The sequence below is a fragment of the Corvus cornix genome, chromosome 4 (assembly GCF_000738735.6).
Source record: "Corvus cornix cornix isolate S_Up_H32 chromosome 4, ASM73873v5, whole genome shotgun sequence".
Classification (NCBI taxonomy): Eukaryota; Metazoa; Chordata; class Aves; order Passeriformes; family Corvidae; genus Corvus; species Corvus cornix.
The window spans coordinates 46,485,808-46,509,720 of NC_046334.1; the positions used below are offsets into that span (position 1 = coordinate 46,485,808).

Below are 23,913 nucleotides of genomic sequence, written 5' to 3' on the forward strand. Positions count from 1 at the left end.
ACTGTCCAGAGGCAGCAGGAACTAATGCTGTGATACAAATGTGCCTGAAGTTTGTCCTAAAAGGTCATTACTATTGAATTTTATTTCCAAGCAGCATACCTCCTCATAACCTCAACCAAAGTAAGTGGAAAAAAATCAGGTCCAGAGTGATCTAACAAGGGAGCTGTTGCTTTCACTGACTCACCATGACTATATCTAGCGATTTCAAAGGAAAGGGGGAAAACTCTATTGCAGACAGGTTATGAAATAAATGACCCTTTAAAGATCACTTCCTTAGAAAGAAATTAAAGTTTACAAGGGAAAGAAACTTTCTAACCAAGCTTACTCAGTTTATGGTTGCTTTTTATACAGATAGGAATTAAGCTAATGGGTTATGCACTGTCTACTGCCTCATTCTTCATGTATTTGCTTAGCTAATTTCCCCCTAAAAATATTTTGTCATCCATAATAATTTTCCATGTATGCCTTAGATAATAAGATGTTATCATATTATTTACAGAATTACTTGTTACTACTTTTCTTGGGCCCTTGGCATGATTATGTGAATACGTGAATATCAACAAAACTGACCTAAAAAGCATAAGATAATATCAAAAAAACAACCAACCAACCAAAAAAGCCAACAAACAAAAACAAGCAAAAAAGAAGCAGCCCTTCAATGGCTTTATATAGTCAAATAGCAAAAAGGTAAGGATTTTTCTGGAAACATTTTTTTCCAGAACTCTGTCCTTAAATTATTTCATTCTTGGGTTTTGTACTCTTCATTTTAATCTTATTTTTCATACCTGCAAAGCAGAGAAGTCAGCTAAGTCATGGCAACATTCTGGGAAGGAAGCGGTTAATATCCATGAAGAGGAGCAAGAAATGCTGTGTTCCCTTTATAAAGGGCAATTCCTCACCCACATGGGCATTTGCAGCTCATATGGATCAGGTTTCCAAATAACCCACGTTTTGAGTCTGGAACAAACAATAAGCAATATGCAGAATTGAACCATCCTCAGCTGTCGCTGTGACGGACTGGTGGCTTAAAAAGCTGCTGTTCATTTCCGATGTCCATTTTTATCAGACCCTTTCAACTGGTACCTGAACAAAGAAAAGGCAAAAGTTTATAAGATCTTTCCTAGAGGAAAAGTTTCATTTAGCTGAATATTAATTTTATATTGCTGTCCAGCTATAGCAGAATAATTTGCTTTTGCTTGCTCCCCACACTCTGCACACACCCAGCCAGGAAGGGACTCTACAAAACCTTCTCAACTTCTTTGAACAAGTAAGCAAAGCTATGTCACTGGGTGGCTTTTCTGCTTAACTAAGAGACACTTCACACAACAAAAAAGTGAAGTCAAGGACTTTGCACCACAAGGTCACTGTCCCTTGATTTCAGCCATATTATCTATGTGAAAGGAAAATGTTTTGTTCTTCTTAGTCCTTTCATTTGGGGACATTTACCAAGTGTTGCCTTTACTCTTTGGTTTCTACTTAACGTTCTCCAACAACCTCAGCATTCCCAAACTTTGGGAAATCCAAAGATCTGCCAAATCCAGACCTAAAACCATTTCCAAGTTTTATTAGTTTGATGTAAAAAAATAAGTAATCTTTGTTTTTAGAAGCAGCACACCCAACTAACCTCACTGTTAGGACTGTTCTGGGTTTTGCGAGCCATATGTTTCAAATCCGTTTATGTGGGGTGAAGGCTGGACAGCTTGTGCCCACTTTCCTGCTGGGTGATACAGCGGACTAGATAAGTAATATAAGTGTGTAACACAGGAACTTGCAAGTGGCAAGGATTTTTTCAAAACAGTTAAAACATCACCCCCTTTTACTTGCTTCTCGGTCAATACACAATTTCACACACAAAGGACATCGTGCACTCAGGTTGGAAATCTGTTTGAGAGAGTGTTGGGAGAAGAGATGAATGACTGCCTCAGGCATGAGCTTCAGGGCATGGGCATCCTTATGCTCCATGGTGTCCTGCAGTGCTAATGAGAACACCAAATATCATCCCACTGTTACTTTTTAAAACACATTATTCTTAATACCATGTGTTCCCACCCAATTGTTTTGCAACAGAAACTTCTCTTCCCATTGCTGTTTCCTCTGGACTGTAACATAGATATTAATTAAAATAAAGAAGTTGCAGTAGGAGAAAACGATGACTTTATTTCTCAAATAAAATTTATTTCCTTAACAGCAGATGAATTCTGACACTGAAATCATTCACACTGGAACTGTATTTTCCTCCTTCTGTGAAAATGCTTTTCTTTTTCCCAAATCCTACCTGCCGTCCTTCCATAACAGGAACTTAATTTAAAGCCTAACAAAGCAACTTCCCTGTATCTCAAAAAAACCCCAACTGCTGATGGACAAAATGGACCCAGGCACTGGTGAACACGGTCTGATGAAAGATAAGCTCAAAACAAAGAGCCTCATCTAAATAACCCCCAACTGGCATGAATTATCATCATTACATTCATGCAATATTTGATACACATGAACAGATGGGAAAGAAATCCTGCCTTTTGCATGCTACAACTCAATGTGCTTTGGAGCATTCACTAAAGCCAATGTGAGCAGTTTTTATTGTGTTGTGTTGGAAAGCTGTTTAGGACAGCCAGTAACCAGGTGTCTGTTAATTGAAAGTACATAATAATGCTCTCAACTAGGTGCATGTTGCTGCACTTGCAAATATAGCGTGGAGATCTTGGACCTTGGCAGCCAGTGATGAATTTCCTGCTGTTATAAGCTCTCTGACAGTTTTGCCTGTGCTTTCTAGGACAATTTCCAAAAAAACTGAGTCAGAAAAAACAAAAAAGAGCCGTGTTTCTGGAGAAGATACCAGCTTGAGGAGAGTGGTTCATCATGGAACAGCAGGGTTTGGAGGTCAGTAGGTTTTTTTCCTCTCTTTTAGTACCTGGCTGTAAACTGAGGACTTGTATAAGAGCAACCTGTAAACAAGGAGCTTGAATGAAAATAACTTCTAGGTTGTTTGATCAGGAGTTTGTTTGGCAGAGGGCTCCTTCTGGTATTGGGAGCAAAGAGAATTTAGAAAAGGTATGTGGTATACCTTAAAAAAATACCCAAAAATATTCTCATGCTACATTTCTTTTGATTCTTTGCTGCCTGGTCAGTATGCATTTTCTCTCTGTGGAAGTAGATTTCCAGTCTCCTATATCAGAGAAAACAGAAGTTAAATTGAAAATTATCATTTAATATTTTTTATTCTTTAATTATTTTATTATTCTTTTCACATAAATCACTTGCATTTAAGCTGCCTAAAATCTCTCCTACAAAGATTTGCTATGGCAACACATGAAGAAGCAAAATTTTTGGTTTACTGTGTACCTAAGTTATAAACCTATGTTTTATAGATGCTGACATAATATGTAGTCATTCTTTACTTAATTAACTCTATTTTTTTCCCTTCAAAAAGGCTGCTATACCTTTTAGAACAGGAGAGGGAGCAAGTCTGTAAAGCCCTTTACAGGTGTTCATCCAGGTAAAGTCCTTGACTGGAGTAGCACAACACATCAGTGACATGCAGGCAACAAAGCCCAGAGCTCATAATTCCTACATCTCCCCGGCCTTCTCAGGGTCCCCTTGGCACCCATCCACACCCACACCATTCGTCCTTTTTCCCATGCCCACTGTACCCTGAGTTATTTACCCAGACTGGTTGTTTCACCAAACACTAAACTATCTGCTCTTGTTACAGTAAAGAGCAGGAAGTCACTTGGTTCTAAGAAGGGCTGGAGTTCCACTAATTAACACCACTAACATCACCAAAGTGACTCCTGGGAAGCACAGCAGTGGGAAGACAAATATCATGGTACTAAGTATAAATGATTTTACAAGCAAAAATGAGACTATCCCTTCTATAATTCTTTCAACTTTTGGCTATTTTTTTATTAAGTTAGAATAATGTAATATACTTCAACTATTTTGTGGGTATTCAAAATATTCTGTTCCAATTTTTGGCTTGAAAATAGGCAAAGAGTATATAACTTCCACTTATATGGTTTGCTTCTGCTTCTTTTGAAACCTAAATCCTTTGAATGCAATAGATTTTGAATTAGGGCTGCTTTAATAAAGCTGAGGATTTGGACCTGGTCAGTGCTGGAGATGGGAAAATGGAAGAGATGCTCATTTGGTCCTACACATCAGTTTATTTCAATGAAAATAACTCTAAATTTAAAGTACTAGCCACAAGTTGCTTTACTCAAACACTATGTTTCAATATAGCTGTTTATCTAAATCTGAGAATGATTGATTAATAAGCATTTATAGTTTAAAAAAATCAAGGTATTCAGATTCTATATTTCTTTTCTAACCATAGAGATCATGAGGATTTTAACAGCAGTTTAAAGTTAATAAAAATATTTCTTGCTCCTCGTGTCCCCTCCATAAGCTCAAATTCAGTCTGTGCTCAATGCTGCTCTTCATGAATTAAATTGCTTATAATTCCTCATTCATTCAAGTGAGAACTTTATAATCTAATGGAAGCCATTAAATTAAACAGTCCAGTCCCATTGTACTTTAGCTGGCAGACTCATCATAAAGGAAATATGTCAAATCAAATAGTGAGATGAAATAATCAGACAGCTATAAGATTGCATGTAGATTGCACTGTTTGAAGCCTATTTAAAAAGGTGGGACAATTTATGTCCCTTATATTCCATTATACACTTCTAAATTCAGAAATGTCTGACACTGAATACACTCACAAATTCCTACTTGAAAACTGATACGGAAAATTTCCATCAAGGCATTTCATCAGTGCTATCTAGTTCTTAGAGTAAGGAAGAAGGCACTTAAAAACCTGTGATTTTTCCCCAGTATTAACATGTGTTGAGTCCAGCTTTTTTAGTCTTGTGTCTTTTGCTCTGGGGCTTCTCAGCAGCTCGCTGACTCTGGCATGTATCTCCAAGAGCAGAGTCGTCTGTGGCAAAAAGACGTGTAGGAATCTAAGGAGCCAAGTTCTCTGCTGAAATAGGCGGTTCAGGTCTACTGAGAGCTGTGAAAACTTACTGATTCTGACCACATGGAAACACCCTTCATCCTTAATTGTTACTGTGTTTTCTCAACCACATTGTTCTGATTTCGTATGTGTAGACTTGGGGGCACGGGGGAGCTGCTATATGAAACTCTTAGCCCTAGAATTTTTGATACGTAATAGCATGGTAAAGTCATCTATCTCCTTCCTATATAGTTTGCTATAAAAATGGATTATATAATTGCCAAGAAGAGATAGCTCCAAGTATCTAAACTATACTTTTGCAACCAAGCCTGCAGCTGTAGCTCTGTGGTTTCCCCACAAGAACTCATACAAAGTGAAATAACATTCTGTCTTACCCATCTTCATGATTAGATAAAGCCAAGAGTATCTGTGCTGTGTACCTAGCGCAGGTAGGTTTTTTTCCTATTTGTAACAGAGCATGAAATTGGCTTCCAAAATGCACTTGGGGTAGAGTTACAGCTTCTCTTCACTGAAGCATGCTTGAAACTCCCACATCAGCAGGCTTTCTACATAGGCACTTCTGATTCATATGGCAGTACAGTCGAGTTGCAATTGGCATATGCACTTATAAAGGGAAAACTATGACCACATCCATCTAGAAATAAGCCCTGACTTTTTAAAACATTACACTGAATCATTAGGGGACTCTATGCTATCTTTCTCACTCTTCATATGCCAGGGGAAAAAAACACCTGACTGGCTCATCACTCAGAATAAAATGATCCATAAGGATGTGGCCTTTGGTTTGAAAAGTGTGGGCAAAATGCTGACACAAGTGGAAAGGAAACAATTGCCTCAGTGGGAAGCACGTGGGTGCCATGCAGAGTGCTTTTGTGACCCACACAGTGGCTGCAGCCTTCATCAGACCAAGCAACTATTCTTCCACCCTTGGAAACAGGACAAAAAGTTAGATGGCAAAAAAGTCATACAGCTCCCCACTCCAAGAAAATTCAGTCATAAAGGTCTAAGTGTTTAGCAGTAAGAAAATCAGGGCTGCAAATAATTAATTGCCTTTAAAAGAAGTTAAAGATGCAATACTAATATAACTAAAGATATCAGCTGTAATGAATCATTGGACTTCCTGGTTATTTGACTGACTTGATTCATTTTATCTTGAAATGTTTTTACAAAGTGCACACTGATCAATTTAACCAGAGTAAGACGTTCACTGAAAGAATGATTGAATTTGTGTCAGTGTGTGAGTGACAGTAACGTATTTCTGCCAATAATAGTGAAGAATAATATTAAAGAATGCAGAAGAACAAAGTGCTCGTTTCTTAAGACATAAGCCAAGACGTAAGCATTGAGAAATGGTTTGATGTCATACTGGGAGGTAAACATTGCACAGACAATATCAGCGTCAAAAAAGTGCACAATGAAATACAGAGATGATGGTATTTATGAAACTAAGAAGGAATATGTCTCTGGTAATTTTTCTTGTCTTTTCCTTTTGTCCTTCATGTTACTCAGAAAAAGTTTTTTGTTATTCAAAATCAGAATCAGGCTCCTGCTACAAGAACATTACTTGTTTCTTTCAAATCTTAAACATTAAAAATATTTTTCTGATTTAGGATGCTTTGTACTTGCTGGATAATCAGTGATGATGATTTCAGTCTTGATAATTTTCTCTCTCAAGGGGCAAAGGGTAAAAGTAGACATGGAGATGCCCTATCAGGGAACCCAGACTTGCTCCTGGACCCCAGCCTCCTCCACGAGATAATCAAGCAGCACCAGCTGGAATTCCTGGTTTAGACTGAGGGACTTGTGGGATACTGGATTTTTTAAATCTTTTTTTTTTATTAACTGAATCATTTGCAAAGGTTTGTGGATATTTATACACCCAGAGATATGGGACAGGAGACTGGAACCATCCAACTACCAGCAAGTTCAACTTCACATTCAAACCAAGCCTGACAGCAAGAAATTCTTGTTCAGAAACATGTGTTTACACAGACTGCTGCTATTAGTTACTGTTCTTACAGGATTAGTCATAATTCAGCAGTAGTAATGGATAACACTGTCATTTTCTATACCTCTGCAGATGTGAGTGGACAGAGCCAACAAGAGCTATGTGACATTGAAAAACTCCTGGAGAAACAAGGTGACCCATGGGCAGTACAGGCGGAACAGAAAAGCTTTTAAGACATGTGAGAGAAAAGGCCAATTGTGAAGAATGCCAACCAAGTGCATCATACAGCATTTTGTAAACCAACACTTCACACATGTAAACCTCTGCATAAATGGTAACTAGCTGATCTTCATAGCACTCTAGCAAGCTTCTATCTTCCTTTGTAGGATATAAACTTGAAACAAGCAGATGAATTGCCCAGTATGATAGATCAGTGGTATAACCAGGACCAGAATGCAACAATTCCCATTTCTCTGTCTAAAACAAAGCAGAGCACACAATTGTTTGGGCTTTCCATCTCTGCCAAACTTGAGCACAAGTTCATCTGAATCCTATCCATGAGGACCACATTGCACCCAGTGGGATTTGTTTCACCCACAAACATGATCACCTGTGGATGTCAGTATGTATTTGTCTTATATAGGACCATAAACTATTTTTTGATTATTTGTTTAATTTATTTTTTTAACATCTGTTTGTTTAAAGATCTTTCCAGAGTTCTACCATGGTGACATTTTTGGTCTGGTTTCCCTTCTTGCACAATGACCAGTTCTCTCACGTACAGATATTTTGCAAGTACAAGTCTTTAGCAGTTTCTAGGAGATATTCACTGCAGTATCTCTTAAAAACAGATTTGTTTTATTAAGAACTCAAAGTGTCACATTTCCATACCACTGCAATTACCAGGTAACAGTGTTTTTACTTTTAAAATACCATTTCCAAGTATATCATCTCACTCTGTGACTTGTAATTCTTCTGGATAAACATGTTTGAGATCTGTGATGGTCTCCCTGGTGATAGTTGCCATAGTGCTTCACAGGATTTTATTTCTGCTCATTCCTCAAAAGCAGGACTGTGGTTCTCTGAGGGAGGCCCAGAGTTGCACTAGTCTAGGATTTTATTGTCTTTGCTATTCTGCCCCCACTAGGGAATAAACTACCCACACATGCCACTGTCATCTTTACCCTAATCCACCAATTTTGCTCAAAATACGTCACAAATCATTATCCTCCGTTTCTTAGCACCTTATTACACCTTATTTCCTTGGTTTCTATCTAGTTTTCATCTCAAGCAGAAATTATTCTCTATTAAAATTTCAGACTACTTTTTATAACATTATGAACAATACACCAAGTTTTTAAAATTTCAGTTATATTTAAATATACGTCAAAATAATTTAAAATAGGAAATATTAAAACTATTGTGATGCTAATGACTTCAAATGCTATGCTGCCCACATGAGCAAATACACCTGCCTCAGGCCAGTTCAGCCTTATTCATATTGATAAATACCTTACCCAAAACCCCTTTTTTTCCTTTGGGAAGATGGTGCATTTGAAGTAGCAGTTCATTTCCACTACCTTTGCTGTATGTTAAAAGGCACTTTCAGCAGTGTCTTGTCTAAATAAGTCAAAGCTGAAGGATCATCTAATAAAATAGGCACAGAATCTGGTTCACTGTAGTTTTGAAGTCAGGTGTTCAGACTGTGATTTCTAAAGGGCATATATAATACACTTATCACAATGAAGCCTCTCCTCACAGTAGATAGAGCAGTCCTTTTAAATTAGTAAGCACAGATATATACACATATTATTATATGAAATAGTAGTTATTGTCTCTCTTCTGCAGGACTTGCACCTTCTGAGTGATTGAGGAACAGAGAAGAATAGATGAACTCTCTTTCAGCCCAATTTAATTTTTGAGATTTGACCTGAGGACAATTTGGCATAAAATACGCAAGAAAAGTGCAGGATGCGATTGAAGGTTATCAAAAAGGAAAAAGCTCTCAGAGAAATGTGGACACAAGGCAGTGGCCTTCCAAATTGCCACACAGTTGTTCAGGCAGCTGGCATTATAACACCACTAAGCAACTACTTTGTGGCCCTAAACCCAGTCCCAAGAATAACAGGTTACGTGAGTAACAATGCTTGCCCACGCAGGATCTTGCATCATGGACCCATCCTTCTCTAGAATCTGCAGCATGGTGTGGCATGTGGAAAGGCCACAGTGGCATCCACCTGATCAGAACTGCCTGCAAAATGGCTTTCTCCAGCCCATGAAAATTTAAATTGGAGACATTGTCCTGTTCCTTGACAAATAACTTTTGAAGATTTTCTAGCTTGTAATGCGGTCACAAAAGTACAAAAGGTGTTTTTGGGACGACTAATAACCTGTCTTACCACTAGTGTCCATACTGACATACTACTCACCTCCCTGGGCTTGCTCAGCCGTAGCAGTGGACAAAGGGTCCAACCTTTGCCCATTCCTGTTTCTTGGTGGCAGATGGACCTGTCTACTTGAACAGAGACTGACTGCAGAAGCTGCAGCAATTTTACATTTCGGTCATCTTTATCCAGTGCAATACTTTCCTTTCTGAACATTAACAAATCTGTATGTGCTGAATAAAAAAGGAGGTAAAAGTCACCTGCCTGGAGTGGGTGTAAGGGATGGCATGCCCTGTTAGGTAGTTAGAGTTGACCAGAGGTAGCTGTTGATAAAGAGCTGCTCCAGGTCCTGTTCTCCTTCATGGCCAGGATCACAGGATCACAGGTTCCAACTGTGAACTCCTGATGATCACTTCTAACTGGGGAAAAATTGTACCAGTCACCAGGCATATCACATTTGTCAATGCAAACCTGTCTACATAGCACAGAGCTGTGCCCAGGAGGCAAAGCAGCTGAGTTGAAAATTCCATCAGCATACTGTTGAGCCTGAGATAATACACCTTGTTCAATAACAGGACAAACTGGGACATCTGTACATAGCTCTAGTGCTGCAGCAGGAACATTCCCTAGTGCTTCACCAGGGCAGAATTTAAGCTAAAGGGGAAACACAATGATGGTAAGTCAATAAGGAAACAGTGTCGTCCTTTCGTAAGGATGTCAGTCAATGTTCATCTACTTCAGGTAAAAATAGAAACTCTCCCACAATGACCTAGATTTTCTGGTTCACATTTCTAGCTCAGTCTAAACTTGCATCATTCAACACTAAACTTTCCAGAGACTCTAAAACCTTCCTTATAAACACATCATAGCAGATTTACTGTTGGACCAACTGTATTATGTGCGTCTCTTAGAAACACCCAATAAAAAATTATAAATACTTCAAAGAGGTTTTAAGTACTGATGAAATAAATGGACCCAGGGCATTGGAAAGAGCTAGATATGGTACAGGCAAGGAACAGCCAAGTTTCCTCACATAGTTATGTCTCTAAGGCCTGACCTGCAGCAACCATTTTTCTCAAGGACTGATTTCTTTCCTTTCACCATGGCAGATGTCTGCATGTGCCAGGCAACTGTCCCCAAAACATCATCCCCAAAACACCTGCCATCAAAAAAGGAGCAGGGAGGTGGCATGGCCTGGATAAATGAAATACATGCTATGTGCATATACATACCTACCTGTGCACACATACTGGGCTAGCCTCACGGCTTTTAATAGCTGAGAGAGAAAGAAACTTGGTGGAACAGGCACAGACTGTGGAAAGGACCACGTGACAAAATCAAGTGTGTGGTATGAAGCCAGGGCAGACAGCAGTTAAGAGCAGAAAGAAATGAGACATCTGTGGCCTCTCAAGAGGACAGACACATTCAGACACTTCATGGAATAAATTAAATGGTCAGTGGTATCAGATGGCAATGCCAACTACAAGATATAACAGCACTTAACCTGTGGCGCCAGCTGGGGATTGATGAAAAAACGGACTGCACAGACAAGTGGGAGATTGCTCAGATGGAGCTGCTCTCCAAAGGATCAATAGGGGAGTGAAAACAAGATTGGTTAGCCTTGCCTCAAAATCAGAGAAGCAGCAAACAAACAGGCTAAAATTTTTAGCTGTCACAGGAAAGCTAGGGAGAATGAGGACTTCTTTGCAAAAAATCTCCTCTTCTTGGTATCCCATTTCTCTTGCTCTTGTTAATGTAGCTAAACATTCTTTGAAGTTGAAATAATTTCCTTCATCCAGCTTTCCTCTCCCCCTGACCTTGTTCTCATCCTGGCTGAATTAATTACTTAAATTAATTAAAAACATACTTGTCTGAGTAAAAGCTCTTTTATACAGTGTGTTAAGAAGAAATATTACATTGTATTAGTTTCAAGTTTAAGAGATTTTACCTTTCCGACTATGCAGATCTTCCCGGTTGAGAAGACTGATTTTCTGTGCTTGCAGGGATACCTTCACCACGTAATTGTAATCAAATTTCATTCACTCCTCCTTCAGGAAAAGACCTTTCTCTTCCTAACTCTCCTCTTATTTCAATGAATATTTTTTAAATGCAAACAATACTTGATTGTTTTTCAAACTATTTACATTCTTCCCTTTCAAACCTTTAGTCCTTGTCCAGTAGGATTTCTTTGTACTCTCAATTCCTGGGATATTTCCTCTGTATCTGCCTGTTCCAGACTGAACTGGCTTTTGGGGGTTTTATGAACTTCTACACCTATTCCTAGCAATACTGGCTTCACTGTCTCTGCTTACTGATCTTATCATAAGCCATTTACTGTTTCCATTTTATCCTTCAATTAGAGCCTTCTTCAAACCCATTCTTTCACATTCCTTCCCTAGGCTGTATAAAAGAGAGGTCTTTAATCTCCCCTTTCCTCTAATTGAAGCTGTCCTTCCCAGCGTGTTTTCCACTGCAATGCTCTGGTTTTCATTAAGCCATGACAGCAATACTCCAGTTGCTGTTGCTTTCTCTTTAATGTGGTTTAGTAAGAAAAATAGCAACTTCTTGTCTTTTCACAGAACATGGAAAGAAAGTTTTAAATTATTAGCCTCATAAAATACAGCATTGCAGTACTGATGCCACGTAAGTGCTAGGGTAAGGAAAAATAATCTTCTGTTTCTAAGTCCCAAACAGGCAATGTATTACCAAGAGTTGCTGCCTGATTAGGCTATGAAACATCAATACCTTCCACTGTAAATGGAATGACTGCAGGTCAACCCTGCTAGGTAAGAAAAATGAAAAGGTAGAGTTGGGAATAAAATGAGAAAAGGTTCCTTGAGTCATATAATTGTTCTATCCAGGGGCACACTTAAACAGTCACAAAGTCCTGGTCCAGATCTGCATAGATGGAAGAGCTGAGACAGTCAAGTCCCAGCAATAACCCAGTGTAAATTGAGAGCAGATGTTAATCATTCAGACTTTCTTCTCCACTGGAAATGCACTGACTAGCAGCCACAGACATCTGATCAGATCAAAATAAGACAAGTAGTGGTTGTTTCCATAAGCAGGAAGCTTTAGCCTACAGCTAACAACAGAGCTCTGCTATTATCCACCAGCCACAAAGCTAACAGTTTCTCAGACAGGTCTCACAAGCAGTGAGCAAGATAACAGAGCAAGTTCCTAGCCTGACTTGTGTCAAATGTGAAATATTGCCAGTGCTTTTGTGCTGTGGTGTTTCTTATGATCACACTTGCAGACTGCTATGTTTGCTCTGAGACAAGTGATGAAAATGAAAAGACATTCTCAATGTGTGCTGTAAATCGCATACAGCTGTTGGAGTAGGATAATACCTGCTTTTCTCATAGCTTGTTTTTAGTTAAAAAGAAAAAACAAGCAATTATTATTTCTAAGTGGGAAGGAAGGAGAAAGCAAATTGAGGAATGAAAAGCAATTAAAAGCTTCTCAAGAAATTTTCTCCTGTTTGTTCTTGCCTTCTTCCAGGATGAGACTTCACAGCCAGAGCTTAAAGATCAGCTTGAATTGGAAGCAAGAGTGTGTTTATGTTCAGTTTAATCAAGCTCAGGGTTACAGTGAGATGTGATACAAAACCAGCTGTTTCTGACTCATATGATTCAAAGTGACTTCAAAAGCTTCAGGGTGTCTGTGAGGTGTTTCCGAGCCCAACGGGTGAGAGCAGGGTATTTCCGACTACTAGGACATGTCATGGAAACCGGGTTACAGTCCCTTCAAAAACAGGGGCTCTCAGGCATGTAAAGGATTAACCATCTTCCCAGGTATTATTCCTTTGACCAATTTCCTTCTTTGTTGGCCTATAAATACTTAGACTTTTTCAGTTTTAAAATGTGATGAGTGAGTAACTTCCTTACCTGCCAACCAAAAAAGGGCCTGCTAACTCCAATGGCCAGTGGGAGCCCATTTCTCCACAGAGGCCCTTCTTCTCAGTGTATGGGGTCAGATGAGGCGTGTTTGTCTGGGTAACACCTGGGAGTGGAAACCCAGACTGGCTCCCAAGTGCCACACATCATGGATTTAGGTTCTACTTTGGGTATGTCAGTGGCTCTGACCAAAATAAGGACAGTGTTGTACTGTGTTCAGACATCTATAGTGGGTGCTAAATCCAGATGAGCCAGAAGTCCTACATCCAGATGAGCCAGCAGTCAAGCAACAGGCATGGAAAGTGGGATCCAAAAGTGTGAGCTGGATACAACTCTACTCTTGTGATTTTTTTGTTGGGTTTTCTGTTTGGTTTTTTTCCCCATGAACAAAGGTTAGGATTCTAACATCAAAGCACTGGCACAAAATGGATAATCATGATGACACTGAAAGCTACTTCAGTCATGGCCAGTTCAGGAGCCTGCTGACCACAGCATCCGTCCTTGTGACCTTCTCCTCTTCAGTTCCTCCTAACGTGCACCCTAGAGTATAACAGCACATCTAATGAGACATCAGCCCAGGATTTTTGAATTAATAGAGCTGATTGAAATTCAGAATTTCTGTGCTATAAGGAGGTTCTGATATTGCAAGTTAATTCTTGCTGTCAATCAAAGTTTGAAACAAAGTATGTTCATCATGTTTTGAAAGTATTTTAAGGATTTTTTTTGGACTGTGTAGATTTTTTATATTAATTATATTTATCACATTATTTATATGAATGAGAGCTTTTTACCTTGACTTTAAAAGATTAAAATTTTAAATATTTAGAAAATTAAAACTGTTAGAAGGAGTGTCAGTTCTAAATAGTAAACACAAAAGTTACATTTGGGAAATCAAGAAAGGAAAAGTTCACCATTATTGGAATATCTCACTGACTTATTTTAAAGTGATATTTCACATAACAGGCATTAAAAAAACAAACAAACAAACCCACCAAACCCACAAAAAAAAGCCTAATTATGAAGCAGTATTTTCTGATTGCCAAATGCTATGGCAGAAATTTTTTGTTCCACTTCAAAAAGAGTGCTGATAATGTGCTTCTGTGAGTAGGTCCCCTCGAAACATAATTTAGAACCAGAGACATTAATAGAGAAGGCTTTTACAGAAAGAGTGCTGGTCTGAGGAGGGTTTCAAGATTCTGAGCTTGCTGCTCTGGTTCTTGATTCAGCTTTTTCTAAGGTTTTTTTTGCATTTGGCAGGCAGCTCTTTCCTGGGTTTTTTCATGGTCATGTCCATTGACCTTTCTGAAAGAAAACTATGTAGAGCAAGTAGAGCAACACCCCCAGTTGCTTTCTTTAAAAGAAGTGTCCACTATAGGAAGTCTCAAATGTAGTATTGGTGACCAAATTTTTATAAATAAGGCTCTTCACTGTTCACTGTGCACTGTCAAGTAACAGGTTTAAGTCATGCTGGATGGTAAGTGCTGCACAAGGATTAATCTAGTTACAAAATCTGATCATTCTGGTTTGTGTCTGGAAATTTCTCAAAGAAAAGACAGACCACTTTGCCTTTTGTTCCCAGTCACCACTACTTTATCACGATGTTTCCAGATCACTATTTTAGATGCTAAAGGATTTTGTGGGCTATAAAAGTAGCTTTGTAATGCACTGTGATTTTTTTTTTAAAAAAGGGGGTTTTATCAAAAGATCTAGTTTCTTGTAAGTTATTGCTAGATTTTATTCTAAAGATATTCATTAAAATTTTTCTTGATTGTTATAATTTAAAAGTATTATAAACTGTGGAATGATGAAATTTAAATAAACCAGCCTATTACTATTAGTCATCTTCTAGCCTTTAAGTACAGAGCAGATTTCAAATACCTGAGTAATTAATCCAGTGGCAGTTTTACTAAGGAACTTCAGTTGTGACTGCTTCATTCTTAAGGCGCAAATTTTGCTCAAGCCAAAGTAGCCATTCCATGTTCACAAAAAAGTGCCACAATATCCTCTCTCCTGCTTAGTGGAATCTATATAAACTGCTGCATTTTCTAACCACAGCAAAGAATCCCTGAGGCTGGGACGTGACTCTCTTCCATCCTCTTCCCGTAAGCAATGTGCTGCATTAGAAACATTCCCCTGAGACAAAGTCTGTTTTGTTCTGCCATCGCTGGTAGTTGGGCTGTGCAGTCTTCATGCAGGCATCATCTGCACCTTCTGTCCTTTTATTTTCTACTGGAGTCATTTTCATTCCCAGCCTGGGCTACTCTGGGGAGATGGCAGCTGGGGAAAAAAAATCTCTTACCAGGTTTCTGCAAATATGAAAATTAAATAAGAGCATAATGAATAATGCAAATTTTAGCTGGAGTCAATGAGCAAACAATGCAGTTCAGGAAGCAGGCAGAGAGCAATGGGGGCTGTTAACACCTTGGTAGTGGTTGTTTCCTCTGCACTGACCAAGAAAATGTCCTTTTCCATGAAACAACTGAAATGGCAATACAGTTGGGGTGGGAGGTGTTCATTGAGAGTCCAAACCAGGCTCTGCGATTTCACTTAAGGTTCTGTACCACAAGGGCAATTGAGCAATAGTTAACTGAAAGTGTAGATTAGTGCATGCCACATAAGGCATGTTACAGGACACCTGGAATCAATTCAGTGTTAAGCCACGGTTCATGTGCTGTGACATTTTTATTTCCAGGTGCCTAAATTTGGACTTTTGATCACTCTTTAATTTTTCAAATTTTCACCAACTGTTTGTTATGTTGCAAAAGTGTCTGTGACTGATGGCAGGATAAGGTCAAAAGGTATATCAAGCTTTTTTATTTGGAGGAATGCACTCTCTGATGCGAGTGGCCTCAAGCACCACTCTTAGTCTTATCGTGAATTACATTTTTTTCAGTTTCTCATAGTATGCTTCGGTTCCTTCAGACAGTGGTTAGAGACATTTAACAGCTTTCAGTGTCATCATGATTATCCATTTTGTGCCAATGCTTTGATGTTAGAATCCTAACCTTTGTTCATGGGGAAAAAAACCAAACAGAAAACCCAACAAAAAAATCACAAGAGTAGAGTTGTATCCAGCTCACACTTTTGGATCCCACTTCCCATGCCTGTTGCTTGACTGCATAAAAACATGCTCCACGCTTTGGTGAGCAAGCATGCCACACCTAACATAGCTTAAATAAGAACTCCTTCTTCCTTTCAACTTTGTTTCCCTTGCAGAATACAGAAACCCTCCTCCTTTGTACACCAGGAACTGCAGTCCAAAGCTGAGCTCTCATGAAAAGCTTCAGATGCCTGGTCAGGACTATGTGAAGAGTTTAATGATCAGGAGACCCAAATGGTAGGGTAACAAGGTGCACTGCAAAAAGGTGTTGTATATCATACACACTATATCTTCCCACTTTGTTACTTCTCTTATGGCCAAAGATGTCAAATACTAGGCCCATTTTTAAACACTCATCTGTCTCCATATGAAAAGTGCATCTTCCACATTACTTTACAAATCAAAAATAACTTTATATACATCCTTGTTCTTACTGTACCATGTGTTTGTTTTTGAACTAAAACACCCACCCTGTCAAGCTATTTTTTGGGCTATATGTGCTGACATGTGCTGAAGTGAGAAGCATCCTCTGTTTATTCAGTCTTATCCAGATCCTTGTACCACATTTGTAACAAATCATAAAGCACAGGCTGAAACATGAAAATGTTGTAACAGGGGTGTCATGGTTTGGTATCACCTTCAAATCCACTTTTATCTGTTTCTCATCTTCCCTTTGCTACTCAGAGTAACCATTTCAGGGCTATGCTTGATTCTTGACAAGCTGCTCTGGGTTTTGCTGTCTCCCAGTTTAATAAATTTATCACATCTCCTATGCTTAGCATTGCTTTTCCACACAAGAACCTTAACAACATTTATATATTTTTACTGAAATTTTCTCTGAAGTTGAACTCTTTCTCTGACATGGGATCAGGAAAGTAACACTTGATCTTTAAAACCAGCTGGATAAAAAAAATTAAAATTAAAAAGAAAAATCTATCTGGCAAAATAAAACATTACAGTCAGAAAATGCAATGGAGGAGGTAATCACTGTGCCTATATAATGGATAGTAATACACAAGAAACAGACACAACTTCTCTATTAAAGTAGTCTGATGGTATTTTCAGAGTTCTAGAACAAATTTTCATTATTTAAATGGAGAAGGATGGCTAACACGTAGTATACGTTTATCTTTAGGAAATGTGCTACCAGGAAATAGAAACACAAGATCCAAGGTGATTTTCCCTCTAGTTGCATTATACACATATCAAAATAAAGAATAACTCAGGTAACACTACATCACACACAGAGAAAGGCTGGATTTTAGCTATTTATGTTCATATGACTACTAATTGGCAGGGTGATGGTGAATGCGTTCCATTGGGGAAGCTGGCAGAAACCGTTTGAATATTCCATTTATTCTCCTTTCTCTGACAATGAACAAGGAAAAAGAAATATAGAAGCATACACCATAAAAACACACTAAGAAAATTAGTTCAGGAAAGTTCGTTTATTTGTGATAGGATAATTTGATTAAGGACAATTAAATTTTAATGCCCATTTAAGTCAAGTTATGTGGTCCACCGGCTCATCAGATTGAGTGATAGCCAATGCCAAAGTTTCATTTATCACCATGTTTTCACTTGTGAGGAGCCAGAGAAACTGGCTATTTAATCCTTAAATTAAATGGCTGTTTGAAAGGTAATCTCAGATTAGGTAAACCCTGCGTGTGTTTATTTTTGCTCTCTGAGTGGGTCTGCTGGTTTTAACAGTACTGCTCACATACATCAAGTTGGTCATACTTTGCAAGAATGAGCCCCATCCCCACTTCTCTCCATCAGACCAAAGACCAGACCTCTGCAGCAGAAGAATGTGATGTACCAGCCAATTTACTGCTTCCTATCATCATAGCACAAATTTAGTTGAACTTCCCCAAGCATGATGGTCCAATGCCAAACTTCCCTTGAGATATCCCCTGGAAAGAAGAAAGGGGAAGAACAAAGACACAGGCAGGATACAAAGAGCTTGGGAGACACGGTCTGGCCATTTCTGCTGCTGCTGAGACTTTGGCTGTGTAGGAAAACCCCCTCTCCTACTGGGCAGTAGGACTTTCCTACTCCACTGCTGCCCCATGCTTCTTGGCTCATCTTCCAATGCAATCTGGGTTCAGTTCTGTGGGGCTGAGGTGGTTTTGCTGCAGTTCCCACCCTTGTGATGCCAAAAACAGCTGGCTGCCTGCACCTCCAGTGTCTTCATATCAAAGTGTGTCTTGCTGACTTAACACCTGCAGTAAAGAGCAGCCAGGCCTTTTTGTCTAGCAGCAGACACAGATCCAGACGTGTCAGTGCTATTATGCATGTCCATATTATCAATCTGTGCATCCCTGTCAATCTGGCCCTACTGGATTAACTGTGTCTGTGTGGCACAGCAGCAGCTTTGCTATGTCCTAGTTCTGGAGCAGCCATGCATGCATGATCTGGTTACCAGACATATTAATTGTATCTGGAGGTGGCCATTTTATTTGCTTTTTAAATAAGACAGCTGATCACAGATGGATTATCTTTATCCTTGCGCATAATAGCATGACCTTTCCGGACTGCTATCTAAATATTTAGTCTTTTTTTTTTCGGCACACAGTCATTTCCTGTGCTTCAAACAAAGAGTTTATTAAACACAAACACATTTGAGATGAATGCTCAAGTAAGAGTAAACTCATCATTCTCTTCAGTGAACAAACACAGTGGAAACCTGATGAGAGCAAAAACTGTTGTAGTCTGAGATGCATTCATTACTGGCTGAACATATGCTGCAATTGTTACTACCATTTATCACTGCCTGGTGGCAAAGCAAGATTCATGACTAAGCAGTGTTGGTGATCTCATAGCATCCTTCTCTTTTCATAGTCACAGCCTTCTTACAGCTGTCAAAATTTCAAGCTCTCACATCATGTAGGTTTGAAAACCTGGAATGTACTTGGAAAGTTAAAAATCGTGGAGATGTTTGCAGGTCTTCTCAGGTCATAGGAGCCCACTCTGTCCGCTGGGTGCTCCTTTCACAGTCCCATTTGATAACCCCATTGTTAAATGTAGAATAGCAAATGCACAACAGTGATGAACAATCCATTCTGGCATTGAAGTAAAGCACCATTTCAAGAATATTGTTTCAAAGGTACCTTAGGGCCAGATCTCTTTGGACTGAACAGATGTTAAAAGATTTGGCTGGTTCTCCAGCTGTGAACCCCTTGCAAATGCATCATTTAATAAGAAACTTTTCCATTTTAATCTAAGACAGATGGTGTGCCAAAAGGGACTGTGTCAGTCTGGCCTAATGACACGAATAAAGGGGTAATTATTTTCTTCTGTGCTTTTCCAGTGTTTCAATGCATTTGAAACTGTTGCTGTATTTGCTGGTTCTCTTTAGTGTATGATATGAAATCCCTCAGCAATGGAGAGTAATTCAGGCTGCATATGGCAGTGGCAGAAAACTAAGACACATTGAGAAACTGGAAATGAAAGAAGTGTTCCATTTCTTTTGATGAAAGTTTAGCAGGGAAAGAAACCAGACATTTTCAGAGGAAATGGGATACTGCTTTTCAATCTGTTCTTTACTGAGTAAAGGCTGAAAAATTGTTTACTTTCACAAAGGTCATTGTTGTTCAGGTCATGAAGCAGGAGAGCTTCAAAAGTGAAGAGGAGCTAAATTCAAATTGCTCAGAGAAGCAAAAACACAGCAAAACTTGGAGTCTGGAAAACTTCAGGCAAAACCAGATAAAAACAAAAAAACCCACAAAAACATTATGGTGCACAGCAATGCAACTAAGACAGAAATACTTTTGTGAATAATGGCTTATAGCTGGGGGAAGACAGGATGATACAACATACACTGTACAGTGCACTCGTAGAGTGGTAAAAGTGGGATCAGTTATTCTGAGATTTCTTTCATGTCATAAAACTCAGAATCATGTCAGAAGATTTAATAGACTTGTATGTTGACAAGAAAGCAACATTCCAGTTCCAGTATCAAGAGCAGGAGATTTGTTTCCTAGAGGTGTATTGGACAAGTCAAGAACATGTGAAAGATCACAAGTGAGGAGGAGACTACATCTCCACAGCAGTGTTAGAGAGCAAGGAAAGAAGCAGATTATGCCTTGTGCTGACTCCATAGGAGTGTGGCACACACTGAGCCAGGCTGAGGAGAAGAGGAAAGTGCAGATGGGGAAGGTGGGAGATTTGCAGACATGTGAGTGTAGCTGTGGATGTGGAGGAAAGGTGAGAAAGCTGCAAAGGATCAAGATGAAGAGGGCAGAGATGAAATTCTGAAGAAGGAAGGAACCTGGTTCTGTTGATTTCCTTGGGGTGACTATACTGACAAAAGACATTTCTCTGTCCCCACATGACCTTTGTAATTTATCCCTAATCTGTGTTGTACCTTTGAAAATGCCAACTTCAGAAGGTCTTAAGCATGGCCCTTTTTTAAAGTATTTGTTTCCACAAATTGAACAATTGCTCAATTTTGTATAATTGAAGGTTTTTTTCCCCTGAATAAATACATTGGTGCTATATATCTTTCTGTTTATCATCCACAGCTTTGCATATGTAAGAAACCACAGACATCTTCCCTTGGGTGGGAAAATCAGTCAAGTTTGTATTAGCTGGAGTAAAAAAAAGGCAAAAAAAAGCAGTTTACCAATGATTAGGCAAAAATCTGATTTCATTTCAACTTAAAGCACAAACAGGCAGGTAACCCTTTAAACTGAGTTGTACAGAAGGTCTCCTGCTCTCACAGAAATCACTCTGTAGAGCAGGGATAACAGTTTATCATGAAGGCTCATGGACCATCACCAGTTGTGTCTTCTAAAGCAGCCCCAAGAACTGGTAATTCATCACACTGAATTCCAGGTTTCTTGCAGGAGTTCACAGCCATCACCCCTGTTGTGTCCTTTTTTTCCTCTAAGGCTACTCAGCCACACACATCCAGTTCCAAACCTCCATGAGGATGGATCCTACAGCCCTTTAAAGCAAAACTCAAGAGAAGTTAGCAGGGTGCATCTCACCCCAGGTAAGCAGGAATATGCTAAGATACATTCTGCTACCTCATGGATATGCTGGCGCAGTCACAGAGATCTGTCCAAAGTGGTTCCTACAGTCAGACTATGTAGATCAAGATCAAGATGTGGGTTATTTTTACTAGCCAGATATTATACCCTCTGTCATCACTTTCATGCCCTTCTGTCTCCTTTCTCCTCCTACACTTGCTCTTAAAATTGCATTGCCAGCTGAAGTTACCTTTATGTTAGAAGTATCAATGAAGTTAGGACCATGACAGTGATTCATATAAGAGCAGTACTCCCCAGCTACTTGAAAAAAATCATAGAACTACATTTCTTAAGATAAATGTTCCTTAAAAAATGCAACATACCAATTTTTCTCACATTAAAAAAAAAACCAGCTCGTTTCTGTTTCTACTGTAATTTGTCATCTTTTATTTGCTATCATCATACAACAGCACACTTTCTGGTATAGCATCATTTTGTATACAAATATTCTATGTCAACAACCCCTGAAAGCAGCATTTTTTAATTTCAGTGTGAATGTTACTTCAAAGTTATCACAATGTCACATCAACAGACTACTGAAGATCCAGCAAAAATTATCATACCATGCAATTTAGCTCTGCTTTCTTACTTAAATTGCCATCCTATTCACAAAGTGAAAATGTCCTAAATAATAGCAGAATAAAGAAAGCAGAACAATTTCTGAAGTAGAATAATTTATCAGGACATTAATTTAGAGCAGACACTAAATGTGAGAACAATGTGTAGCAAACACTATGAAAGTTGGGTTTATTCAGAGCCTTGCAAAACCTTAGAAGAGAATAGCTTTCAAAAACAGACAGTGGCATGCGCATAAAGGAATCTTTTTACTTGAATACATATATATCTTGATAAATATTTATATAAGATTATGAAATCAGACAAAACACAATGCAGAGGGTTTTCATAATTATTAGAGTGGTGATAATCTTTCTAGGAAGGTAAAATGCCATTTGAAAATGGTATCATTACTTTATATATGGAGTATGGGCTTAATATTAACTGACTTCAACTGGAGCCAAACTAGAGCAATGCTGATACTGTGGCACTTTCCAAAGATAGAAGACAATTTTACCAGTTTAGAGACAGCACTGACAATCATAAAACCTTGCTGCAGCCCTCAGCTTTACCAATGAAATCAGTCATGGCCACAAGAAAGTTATTTAATTCCTTTGTACTGGAATTCATTCCACGAGCCGGCGGTGCACTACTAGCCTCCCTTCTGGGGTCTTTCATGATTTGGTACTAGACCAAAGAGGTCTTACAATGAAGTATTTTGCTTGATGCACTCAGATTTTACTGACAAATTGATACAATTTTTTATTTGCTTCATCCAGGTTTGTTCATAAATTTCTGTGCTATAATTATTTCCCTTCTCCTTTCTCTCTTCTCTTTCAATTAGTTCAAAACGAATTTTAGTGACATTGCCTTCAGTGGAAATAGGATCAGAAACTTTCATAGAAATTTCTGGCACTACTGTGGAAATGTTGGAAACTACCACGAAAAATTATTCTTGGAGGACATAGGAAGCAGAAAGTGTTATTCGTTTTAAAAGTCATACAATTTGTAAGCTGTGTGGCTGGTTCTGGTAGCAAGAAGAGTGATTCCTTAATAAACCTAATGGATGCTGTCAAATTCTATGTTTAAATATTTAATGTAATTTAACTGCCTAAGAGCATCCCATTCGAGGTTGTCTGGATTTCAGGGCACGTGAAATCTGATCAGACATGGACTGCATATAACAGTAGGCTCCTAATAGAGCAGTCAAAATGTGACACAGATGTCAGCCTTCTCTCGAGGGATCTCTCTTCAGGAATAATTAGTTGGTGGCGTTACTGGTCAGAAAGACAACAAACATTAAGTGATTTCAGGTTCTCTGATGAGTGAGCACACACACAGGGCTTGAATTTAACAGGGACTATTCATGTTGTGATCATGACTTTAGGCCCAACCTTTAAATAGCAAGTTGCTTGAACTGCTTGAGAAGTCTGATGGTTTGGTTTACAACACAGGAAACAAATCCTCAAGTGATATAAACTGCTACTGCTGTAGCAAGATGGTAATTGATAGTATCTCAAGGTCTGTAGAACAGTTAAGATAATTTCCCAATAATATTGTATAATTTTCAGGAACTTCAAAGACTGGAAATTTTGACAATGCAGTTTTAAGTGTGTGAGTGCATTTACAAGTCTTTTTTGCCCTGTCTCCTGCTCTCAAGGGTGCTTATCAAGTTTAATATCACAACGTACCACTTGAAAAATAAGTGTAAGACTAATCACACCTGCCTGCAGCACTAGGCAGCCACATATCTCCTATCTTGCCATTTTTCCCCTGAAATTTACATGGAGACATAGGAAGACTAAATACTAGTATGGTTATTGAAGCAGTAAATTCTCCCTTCACAAAACTCAGCAGTATTTCAGACTCAGATGTGTTAATCAGTAAAAGAAAACTCATCTTTCATTATGCTAAAACGCTAATAGAAACCAGACTATCCCTGACTTCATCTTCATTGATTTTTGCTTTGTTATCAAAGGAGCCAATATTGATAGCACATATATGATTAATAGACAAAAATAGTCT

The 23,913-nt window shown here is 38.7% G+C and overlaps 1 protein-coding gene across 1 annotated transcript in view; it reads left to right on the plus strand.

The window, feature by feature from the left end:
- USP46 (ubiquitin specific peptidase 46) overlaps window positions 1-20,799 on the plus strand; it is a 59,497-nt gene extending 38,698 nt beyond the window's left edge. Inside the window, exons 9-11 of the transcript XR_005601682.1 lie at window positions 2,771-2,877; window positions 7,053-7,254; window positions 16,417-20,799. The gene's annotated coding sequence lies outside the window, so the exon portion shown is untranslated. The remainder of the gene's footprint in view (window positions 1-2,770; window positions 2,878-7,052; window positions 7,255-16,416) is intronic.
- Window positions 20,800-23,913: the final 3,114 nt, after the last annotated feature.